Raw genomic sequence first — 12,521 nt, forward strand, 5'->3', positions numbered from 1 at the left:
ACTACGGCCCTAAAGGAAGGGATATTCATTCACTGAATTAAGACTCATGAACTCTAGATTTCACAACTGGTATCAGAAAACATGCTGTGGTGATTGTGGACAGATTTGCAATAATGAACGACTTGTTTTGTATCTGCAGACTACTATTCAAATGTTTTCCTGCAAGTGGTGAAGAGATGACCTTTTCTTGAAAGATTTTGCTGGCTTTTTCTTTTTTTTCAAAGATTCACCTACACTTCATTTTGGCTTTTCCTCATAATCTTTGGCAATGTAAGCTGTAAATAAAGATAACTCTGCATTCATAAACAGAAAATGGTGTTTCTGTACTGATCTTTGCATCCAAATTGCTGTTGCTTTGTATCAGTACTCTTGTGGCTAGCAAGTTTTACTAGACCTTCTTAATGAATGCACACTAGTTCAGTACAGGTTCTTGAATTAAAAAGCGTTAGGAAATATGAAACATTTGCAGGAGGGCTTTTTGCATTAATATTTTTTCCAGTTAGTTGGGGAATAAAAAAAAAAAAAGTCATCTTTCCCTTCCTCCACTGCTTTCCCCATCGAGCCCTCACCCCCATTTTAACTAAAAATTTGCATTTACTGCATACTTTGATTTCACTTGGGCCTGATAGGAATCTTCAGAAAATACTTAGGGAAAAAAGTGTATTATCCTTCATCATTCCTAAAATTAGGCATTTTTGTCCAAACATCCAAACATCCAAACATCCATCTGCACTTTCCAGAGACATAGGCAACTCTACAGAAGCTATTTAAACACAAAACTAAATAACTGAAAATGAAAGACTAGGTTTACACACTCTTTGTAAATCATTCATGGAAGTAAAGAGAATCCCCCCCCTCTTCATTTATTCAGTAGCTCCGTGGTTAGGGCCTCATCTGATACACAATGTGGGACAATCAGGTTCAAGACCCTCTTTGTCTGCACGTTCTTGAACCCACGTTTTCACTTTCCCAGAAGAGTTCTTCAACCAGTGAGAAATCTATAATTGGCTTGTCTCAATCCCCATGGAAAAAGCTGTTCTGCATGGATTATTTAAATACTGAGTCAAAGAGAGAGAATGACTCTTTGGTCTGGTGGTTAAAGCATTCACTTGGGAGGCACACAGCTAGGTCAAAGTAGCAGTTCAAATAGCTCAGGTGAGAGCATACCCCTCCAGAATATCCAGTGGCTAGGTGATTCCCTTGGAAGGTAGAAAATAAGGGTTTAAATCTCAGTCAGGGGAAAGGAGTTGAAACCTAGTCTCCTATATATAGGAGTTACTGCATTAAAAAACATGTGGTGTTTCAATTTTGTGGGGGTAGAGGTAACTGGGTAGAGAGAGGAAGATGAAGAGAAACAGCTGTTGCCTCCTTACAGTTAGTTTTGTGAATCTATTCCCTTTTCCAAAAATAAAAAGAAAAATTCAAAATTCAGTCTGAATTCTGAAAAATGTGGGTTTTAAGTTTTAGCAATCAATTTAGTTTCCCAAAATGTATTCAGATATTTAATATAGAAAAATATTGCTCTCCATGCAACGCTGCCACTTTAGATTGTCAGTTAAAGTTTGGATTAAAAGTTTTGCAAGTATAAAGCTGCCCCTTCCCCTTTTTCTTTTTTTTTTTTTTTCCCTCTGGCTCTTGAGTTGAACTTTCTTTTAATGTATGTCTGTAATATACACAAATAACCCTTGTGTAGCTAGGATTGACTACCATTTAAAAACTATTTTACAAATTACATTCTCAGAACTCACGAGGTGAGAGGGAGATATTACAGTAGAAGCTCTATTGAGTTAGCATTTGAAATTGTGCAGGGTATATTCATCTTTCTTTAGCGTATGAGAAAGAAAAAAAATGACTGTTCCTTTTTTTTTTTAGAGATCATATCTGGACACAAAAAAGTCAGTATAGCTCATCTGGCAATATTAGCTTTAAATTTCTGTATCATCATGGTTCTAAACACCCCATATTAATGAAGTATTTTATATTTCACATATATTCTGCCTCCAGAAACATCTGAGTCTGTTATATGAGAAAATAAATCATTATACTGAATAACACAGAAGTATACCTGAATTCCTGACTATTTGCCATCAGCTCTGACCTGAGAATTCATTTGCTTTCCCGAGGATTAGATACAGATTTTTTTGTTGTTGTTTGAACAAAGTGTAATTCACTTATGGTATTGAAATTTTTTTTTTTCATTGTCACTGTTTCACTCCTAAAACTTTCATGTTTTTCTGACAGCATTCAGAAGCTCCAGGGATATCAATGACATGTTAACTGGATGTAAATCTTTCTAACAGAAAGCGGGTTTCAACAGCGGAAGGCTGGTAAAGCTGAAATGTTAAGCTAGAAATACAACATGACTGTATTTATTCTCAGCTAAATACAATTACATCAATAAAATATTTTGCTGGTTACATAAATGTAACATATTCACAAATATTCATTCTTAGGCCACCACTCTGCAATACTGGTCTGCATCTCTATATAGCACACATAGCCACTATTTAGGTTTTAGCAAGAATGTAAGAATGCATAAACAAGCAAACTGGGAATAGATTCAGGTTTCACAAATTGCTTTTGTAAAAAAAATCCAGTTCAGAATCATATTAAAGTTACAGAGGTAGTTCTCAAAAAGTACTACTTGGTTTTCCTACCTGCTCACTACTGAATTGTAATCACCTTAACTTGCTTTAATTTAGTCATCACTATGACGAAAGCATTAGTGGAAAACATGCAGGCCAGTGCAGCTTCCATCACAGAAGAGAAAATTTATCACTGAACCATGTCTGTAACGCTGATGCAGACTATTTCCAGCACATAACACAATAAACACTTTGTATTGCTTTTCTTTGTTTTTAACTTTGAAATAGAAAAGGACAAAGTAAAAATTTAAGTCTCAGTATGACAATATGGAGCTCCCTTTGGTGAAAAAAATTGCTTGGAAATAATACAAAAATCCTTTTAATGAAAACAAAAAATTAAGTAGTCAAAGCTAATCTAATAAGTAGTTTGGTGCTACCCTGTACCATATTCTTGTCCAAAATTGTTCACTAATTTATATAAAACCAGAAAACTAGCTAAATTGTTTCTGGGTTATTGGTCTCAATCTTGTATATTAGTTCAGGTAATGTACCACTACAACTAGTTTCCATTTAATTATTTTTATTTATGTACCATTAAACTCAATTTTCATTACCTCTGTTGTTGAGAAAAAAGGAGGAAGGATCCACTGTATTTTGTTGTCATCTCATTTCCAGCCCTCATAAAACCTTTTCTCCTTCCTGAAAAGAGACTCTCACAATCTTTAATGTCAGTTTTCATTTCTTTAATTAGGAGTTTCTATCAGGACCTTTTCAGCGAACTCTTCACATTTTAATACACATCTGCTACACTACTCTAGCTGATTGTTTCAGTTTGTGCAAAACACAGATCTGCAAGAAAGCTGCTTTCAAGGTCTTGCATATTCTGCCATAATCCCCTGGTAATTACAAAGGCTCTCTTTGCAACACTATGCAAGTCTGAGAGGAGGTCTATGGCTCTGCATCACACATTAAATTCTACTTGGACATTTCAGCTAAATTTGCTTCCCTTGAGCCTCAAACTTGCATACAAAATCTGTGAGATGCCAAAGCACAAGAACTGAAAGGTTATGACAATGGTAACTGTGTCTATACAAAGCACTGATTAAATGAAACACAAAACACAGCTTGGATAAAGGCTTTACTTTAGGAGCAGTTAAGTCCTCATTAGAAAAGCAAAGTTGACAGAGCTTAAAAACACTTATTTTATGGCTGATAACCATTAATCATCTTTACTGATTTTTTTTCTCCCTTAGGATTTTAACAGTTCTTTTGAACGTTCCTCTGTAATTACTCACACTTTTATATTTATTTTATTTTATTTTTTACAGAAAAATGTGTCTTGCTGTCAAATCTTGCCAGATGTGTGATTTAGCTGCAGCTATTACTTCAGGTACATGACCCATGAGCTATCAGAAGTCACCTTTCCAATTACTGTACATATATAAAGGAAAAAGGTACAATACATATCTTCACAAACACAAAATCCTCTTTGTTCTATTATCTTTTTCCTTCTCTGAGTCTCCTCTATCTATTGCTTGTTGATCAAGAATGTACTTGTCTGTTTTTTTTAAATCTTCAGAAGGCTACACCAGGTTCCATCTATAACTCAAAAGAAAAATACAAGGGTCCAGAATATAGTAAACCACTCCCATAGCCCTGATCTTGCTTTGGTCTCCAAAGCTTTAAAAAAAGAAACCGCTTCATGCAGTTTGCCGCCAGTATAAATGGTCTAAACTATGTTAAATAGTTTTGTGGGATAAGAACACTCTAGTGTAAAAATGATCTGATAACAACCCTTACTTTTGAGTGGGCATCCATAATGTTAACATCAATTCTGTTTAAAAGGTTGTGATACTAATTTCTGACACCCTGGCTGTACATAAGTAGCCTTCCATTCGTTACCTGTTCCCTTCATTTTTGCAGCGCTCTGTGTTTTTCACTGCATGGAGGAACATTCACTGCAAACAACAGGGAGGCCAATTTCTACTAGCAAAAATGAAAAAAGGGGACTGTGCAAATTATTTTCTACATATTTCATCAGTGAACTGCAGCGGATAGAAAATCAAATGAACATTTTTTTTTCATTGCTTCTTTCATTGATATGGTAAACTTTAACACAGATACCGTTCACAGAAAGGAGAAAACAATACCACTAACATTTTCCGACTTTTTCTTAGTAACACAGGTCTTTAAACAATCATCAATTGCATGGAGAAATCACCCTTACATTTCAGCTCTACCTGAAAGTCATGTAACCCTAGTTCCCAGAAACTCTCCTAACTATAATACTATAGGGACTTTCTGACAAGTATGTTCCTGTTTCTCCTGATGAAACTTTTTACTACTTTTAATAAATATTCCTATACTCAATGAGCCAGAGACAGTAAAAAATATTCTATTCCCTGTTTGTTGTGGCAATTTACATGGGAAACCCAAGTTCTAATTACTTTACTAATGAATATTTATATATTGCATACAAAGCAGAAATACATCAACAAAGAAAATGTCTGAAGGTGTTATGATTAAAGTACTTGCAGGAAAGGAGAGGAGATGCAGGTTCAAGTGAGATTTGCCTTCCCCTTCGACACGAGCTGATTATTTTAATAGCTTTTTCATTGAATGAAACAGGCCTGATTCAGTTCTCTGTATTCAGTTCATAAAATAATGTTGGATTTAACTATGTTGTTACTTTAATCTACATTTAATGTTTTTAAATTAGCTGTAATCACATATTTACAGCTAGGACATTCTACTAGACACCTTTCAGACGGCTAGCAAGAGCACAGTTTGAAATAATTTCTCTGTGTTTCTGGAAAGAACTGTAGGTGAAAGCTATTAAGAGACATGCACATTTTAATTTGATAACATTATATCAGCAGGTGCCACCTTCAGGTTCTGTCTCCACTTGTAGACACCATGAATTTATTTTAAACAAAGACGGGTCTCAGCAGACAAATACCACATTACTTAATGCTTTGTTGATCATGAGCAAGCTCCTATATTCTCTAGCACCCCAGAAAACAGGGTACACTAAAATGCAATGGCACAAGGCACTATGTAAAGAACCACTTAATAAATAAAACAAACATGAAGGAATAATGTATGGCTATTTCAGTATAGCCTCTGCAAAATGCATTATAACACTCTGTTAAGAATACAACAGGATTAATCAGGGATGACAAGAGTTAAGCCAATATCAGAAAAAGGCAACTTCCTTTTCCTCCCAAAGCATAAATGGAAGACAGCAAAAGTTGGGAGTGGTCCAAATAGCTAGAAACAAGGAATGAATATGACTACCACATGAATAATTAAATGATTGCCCACAGGCCGTATACGTCTAATAGTGAAAGTGTGTGCATTTGCTTCCTTTAATAAAGAACCTATTAGGGACTTCTATCTGCTAATAAACTACAATTTAAAGCCTTGATAAAGCTCCCACCTATGACTGCAAATACACAGTTTAAGCACATTCATTTTATGTCTAAATATTTTGATGGTATTTTCCTCTGGATTCTCCATCACTACTCTCATTCAGAACTTTATTGTATTCATCAGAAGATTTAAAACAAAATCAAACCCATCCACAAGTCACAAAGACCCATGTGCAATCAAACACACAAAAACAGTGGTCAGAGAAGCCTTTTCCAGTATTTAAGCACTTCCGCTTTAACCCAGTATAGCAATCAGGAGTGCCAAATAGCCTCACAAAATACAGTAGAAATGGTAAAACTGAATTTGCACAGAAAGAAACCACAGAACTCATTCCTCGAACTTATGAAAAGCAACACTTAAATAAATGCTGGGGAAAAGGACCTTGAAACTCCAAAGGAACTTGAACACTTACAAAGGATTTAATAGAATCGTAAAATGGTCTGGGTTGGAAGGGACCCCAAGGATCATAGAGCTCCAACCCCCCTGCCACAGGCAGGGCCACCAACCTCCAGGCCTGGATCTACACAAGGTTGCCTAGGGCCCCATCCAACCCAGCCCTGAACACTTCCAGGGATGGGACAACACCTCTCTGGGCAGCCTGTTCCAGCATCTCACCACTGTCTCTGTAAAGGACTTCCCCTTAATATCTAATCTAAACCTTTCCTCCTTTAGTTTTAATCCATTCCCCCTTGTCCTGCCATTATCTACCCTTTTAAAAAGTTGATTGCCCTCCTGTTTGTATGCTCCCTTCAGGTACTGGAAGGCTGCAACAAGGTCTTCTCTTCTCCAGGCTGAACAAGCTCAGCTCCCTTCATATGGGAGGTGCTCCAGCCCTCTAATTATTTTCGTGGTCCTCCTCTGAACCCTCCAGCATGTTTCATTACAGTGGTAGTTACCCATGCTGTGTCTCCTGAATACAGGCAAGGGACCAAGAATCCCTACAAGTAGCTCACTGACAAAAGGCGTGAGGATTTTGGTACTAAGAGGCTAGTAATTGTGTACTAGTTACCAGAAACACACGAAATTCTGTTGGTTTGCTACACATATTTTTCTTAACTGACAAATTTGGTACAACATCCACAACTGAAAGTATTATAGCAAAGATTCCATTACTAAACCCACGATTCTTTTAAAATCACATTTCTGTGGTAACAGTTTCACACTAGTTTAAATGTTTGCCATGCAGCTGGGTCTTTAGCAGGAGCAGTAACCTGTAGCAACAGCAATAGCCTGAAGTAGAAACACGGCTTTTCCCACCGCAAGCCATAATTCCAGAAAGCTGATCCTATTTGTGAAGATTTAATCAATTGCATTCTTTTCTGGGAAAAAAAAAATCATATTAGGATTTTATTTTTTATTTGTAAATGAGTCCTAAGAGAATACTATGAAGTAGTACAGAAACACTATTAGGGAAGCGTTTAGGGAACGCTTGTCTTCATATGGATTGGATCACATACTTAAGTGGTTTGTTAGCAGAGGCTAGGTAATACTTTGTAACATGAAAATTTTAGTCTGTAGTTTAGAAATCATGATTATTAAGCAGGTTTTTGAAGCATAGCATTACAGGGAAGATTAGAAAAGGAGAAAGCCAGGAAACAGCTCCCTATACAAACTTCCCTTTTCAGCAATGGAAACGAGCACTTTTTAAAACTTCAGTTTCATGGGAATCACACTATTAGGATGGGGAAAATATCAGGTATTTCTTTAAGGGGTCTTATAGGAGAAAAAAAAAGGAAAGTATGGGACAAAAATGCATAAACAATTCTGTATACTATATAGCAACTCTTAATCTGCAACATGAAGATAAAATTCTCTCCCACGGTGATCCACACATTTCAGGCTAGATATGAAATTATATAGAATCACAGAATGTTAGAGGATGGAAGGGACCTCAAAAGATCATCTAGCCCAACCCCCCTGCTAGGGAGTTGGACACCCACTTGATATTACACAGAATAATTTCTCTACCCATTAAAAATTATATTCAAGCTTTCATTAACTCTGATTTTATCATTATTTCAGACACAGCTTAATACTAAGAGCAGAAATTATTAATTCTACTGAAAATACTGAAACAATGAATTATATATTTTTCTATTGTGCATGTAATCAACTTTGTATCTTAGTGAAAATTCAGAAAAAGTTATTGGTGCTACATGAGATGGGGTTACACACGGTTCCTGTAGTTTAATTTGTACTGATAAGAGATTATGATAGGTTATTATATTTTCTAAATATTTTTCCCCTATCCCTTCCCATCTTTTATTTTCCCCTCTGCACTTAATTTCTGTTCTTCTAAATTGGTTAAAATGTTGTACGATCTCTATGTTTATTTAATATATGTTCACGTATACCAGAACACTGTATTGCCTGTCTGGCACATTAAAAAGGTAAAATCAACAATCTGTTAACTTTTGCCCACTGCTGTCTGATTAAAATTCAGATTATTATCTTTCATGATCTGATTAATGAATTTTAGTCTTTCAACTCAAATGCTTAAAAAAAGAAAAACAAACAAACAAAATCTAACCTTCTAAAGCATAAAGTTACTTATCTTCAAGTATTGTACTAAGTGGTGTCTCTTGTGGTCTAGTTATTGGTAAGAGAGAAAAAGGTCAGGTTCTTACAATTTAAACAGTTGTGTATAAAATGAAATAACTGTTTGTACACAAAACATATAAATACAATCCCTATTTAATTTATATTCATATTATATGCAGAAAATCCTGCATTCATATGTAAATATGTCTTGAAGACTATTCAAATTGCTACTTTATTTATTTCTATCACAGTGTCTGAGATGTTATTTCTAATTTTCTTTGCTCCTGTGAAGCAGCATACTGAACTCTTAGGGGAAAAGAAAACATACAAATGCAGTTACTGTACACATTTCTAAGCAGCAGGAAGCCTGTAGTAAGTGTCAGAGATTGATCAGGATTTTATTGCACATATAAACAGACACTATCAGACGTACTGTGCCAAAGGGTCGTGTATGCATCATCCCATGCTGTATGTTTAACCACCTCCGATTTTCAGAAAGGTAACAGCAAGCTTAAATACATTGGGAGGGGGAATAATTAAATCTTCTCAAAATACATGTCTCCAAACCAGAATAACACCAGAAATTGTACTTGTTTAAAAAGGGAATGGAATAGTGAGTTGAATATATGGAAATATACACAAAGTGTTAAGATGAAGTACATTTACAGAATCATTAGAAACACACATGTGTATGCCTACCTAGATACATGACCGAAATGCCATAGAGTTCAGGGGAACTCTATGCAGATTGCTAGCAAGAAATCTATAAAAGTGTTCCATTTACAGACCTTCAAAATTGCATGAAAAATCCAGGAAACTTTTGGAATTTCCACTGCAATTATTGTATAAATATTGGAAGTTTTGTATTTGATACAGAGGTTGATTAACAACCACTTTTGTTATGAAGGCAGTGAATTAATACGAATGAGGTACACTTCTACATTTTAATAGTAAACCCTTTGGTCTAAAGTAGCACCTTTTATGGGAATAATTTCAGGAATTTTGCACTAGAAGTCCACGCATGATGTCAGACTTGTATGAAGTCGCTTCTTGTGCTTCACTGCACAAAATAAGGAATTTAGAATAATTATAGAATCGTATTAAGATACTGTGAATTGAAAGAATATGGATATAGCAATTCCACTACATTTTCGGCAAAACAAAGACTTTTTTTCTTTTCCCTCAACTTATTTAAACATGTAACTGCTTTTGAAAGCAGTATCACACATGTTGGCTGCTAAAGACTTTTGAGACTCTCTCACAAATGATGGGAGAATTTGTCTTTCTGATAGAGCATTTGTCACTGACAATTACCTCGATGCCCACCTGATATTCAAAATACCACAGACATGCAATACAGATACCCTCAAGTGTACAGTTTAAGGAAGAAACGTTAAGACACGATTCATATGATCACAGATGTCTTTCAACTGCATGTAAACCCTGACGATTTGGTGAATTTTATCTCAATTATACAGGAAAACAATAAGAATGCATAGTCTGCAGTTCAGCAACACAGGAAATGCCTCAAATCAATACAGTTGTAACAAATTCCAAATAAATTTTGGATGCTAGTCATCCAGATGTTTTGGATAAGTGGCTTTTTAAGACATAAGAATGATTTTGAAAAGACTGCCTTTAAATACTAGGCTTGTATTATGAATATAATTAGACAATGTAGAAAATACTTCTAAAAAAAACCCCAGAGGTTGGCAATCTCAACTTATTACATACGTCTCGAATTACATGAACCTTTTTCTCAATCCCTGTTCATAGTTGACTAGGTTTTGTGGGGTTTTTTGGTTTGTTTCTTAGGAACTGTCCTTTCCAAAAAAAAAAGTAGAAACATTCTTATTTTGGTGTCAGTACCGTCTTTTAAAGGAACTGGGGATCAGCGTGTTTGTTTTAGATTTACATAAACTTTGCCTGTTCCTTTGGAAGAAAAGAACTTGTCTGCCTATGAGAAAATAAAAAGGCAAAAAATGTCATATAGTGAAGTTCTGCTGTATAAAAGATTTTAATTATGAAAATGCCATGTAGTTATTTTTTCTCAAATATTCACAAGGCTTGAAATTCTCTAAAAATACTCACTAGTGAATTGAGACGCAATGATATTCATAAAAGAGTTAAACTCAAAAGAAGCATCACCTTCCAGCAACTATTTTTCCCTACTGTAGTAAACAGATAACATAAATTTAACCGACACAAATATCCAATAGACAGCTTTTAAAAACGATAGCCTTCTCTGCTTGAAGCATGTTCATAAGCCCATTAATATGAATGAAAGTTAACCATGCACAGGAGGAAAAGAATACATTTGCTGTGTGTATACTTGCTCTTTGGAATCTTTGAATATTTCATTTTAATAAATATATTTTAGTAAGATGTCTAGTTTATCAGAACAAAGCCTTATGGTTTCTGTTTTAAAATTACTGAGGCGCAAGATAAGACTGGAAAAGTTCACCCGGCCATGTATATTTTACTGCAAACATGTCATTTTAGACATCTTTCAAAGATGTATCTGGATCTGAAAAGCAATCCTACTGAGGTATTGTTTGCCACTGCTCATTGACATATTCATGTAATGTAAAATCAATCAAAACCAAAAAGGCACTTAAATATAAACCCAAAACTCAACTAAAAATGCTACCTACTTGATATGAAAATACAAGGTTGCATGATTTTGTTTTTCTGTAAGTTGTATTTAAAAAGTTGAGTAACTGAATTTAGATTATAATTATGTAAAGACTTAAACTACTACAGCAGCAGCAGTTCATTTGGGAACTCTTCTATTTGGATAGAGGAGTAAGCAAAGCTATTAATAAAGAGTAGATGTAGGTAAGAACAAGGACATAGTGTGAACATGAGAATTAAAGCTAAGCTTCCTGATGGGTGACATGGAAGAGATTTTAGTATTTCCCAAAAGGGATGACTTTCAGATTCCTAAATATCTTTCATGATCTAAGGCTTACAAAATTCTGTATCAGTTACAGAAGTAGCTGTTTTATCAAAATGGAAATGACAGAATATAGAATACTGGAGGTTGGAATGAGGAAGAGAAATGTGGAGGTCTGGTGGAGCCCACATACAGAAAGCTGACACAGCTTAGGTCAGGCTGCCTGGGACACCTTGGGAACAACCACTCAACTGGGTTCTGACTGTCTCCAAGGATAAAAATTTTACAGCCTTTCTGGACAGACGGCCGCACTACTTAACCATCCTTACTGTGAAGATGTTATTCCTGATATTTAATAGGAATTTGCCTTGTTGAGAGCTGTGGTCATTGCCTCTCACCTTCCTGAGATTCTGAAGATGCTCTGAGACTATCTTGTCTACATGTGCTAATTAGGTAGATGGAGACAGCAGTAAGAATTCCCGCTTAGCATGATCATGCTATGCAAATGAGAAGTATGAGAAAAGAGAAGTCTATCATTTTATTACACATGCCAATTTGATATGTCTAAATTAAGCATTCAGATACTCTTGCATCCAAATCTTTGCTATAATTGTGACAAATATTTTGAACACAAAGTCACCCACATCAGCATATAAAATAACATGCAGAATTTGTAAAATATGTCCAGAATTGTAATTCTGATGCTAGTGAAGGAGGATGGTATCTAAAGCGGATATTGGATTTAGAAAAAAAACATTAAAAAAGTGCCAATCAAAGCAGTAAATGATTCAGAACATTTGTTGTGGGGGAGCACCTGAAACTTTGTGGCTATCATATCAAAGTTGTACATCAATTTTTATTTTGTTACTTTCTTTTTAAATATTCCTAGCAGACCAAATCCAACAATATTTTGGCAGCCTAAAATTACACTCTTCTGACCTTGACATTAGTATTCAACAGCACTGATGAAAGAATGACAGCTTCTCCATCCTACTGGGTGAGATCTTGCAAGCTTTTACCTTCATGACTATGGAGTTTCTGTCAAATATGCTTCCAGCTGAATGATC

Source organism: Gallinula chloropus (assembly GCF_964237585.1).
Source record: "Gallinula chloropus genome assembly, chromosome: 4".
In the NCBI taxonomy this organism is placed as follows: domain Eukaryota; kingdom Metazoa; phylum Chordata; class Aves; order Gruiformes; family Rallidae; genus Gallinula; species Gallinula chloropus.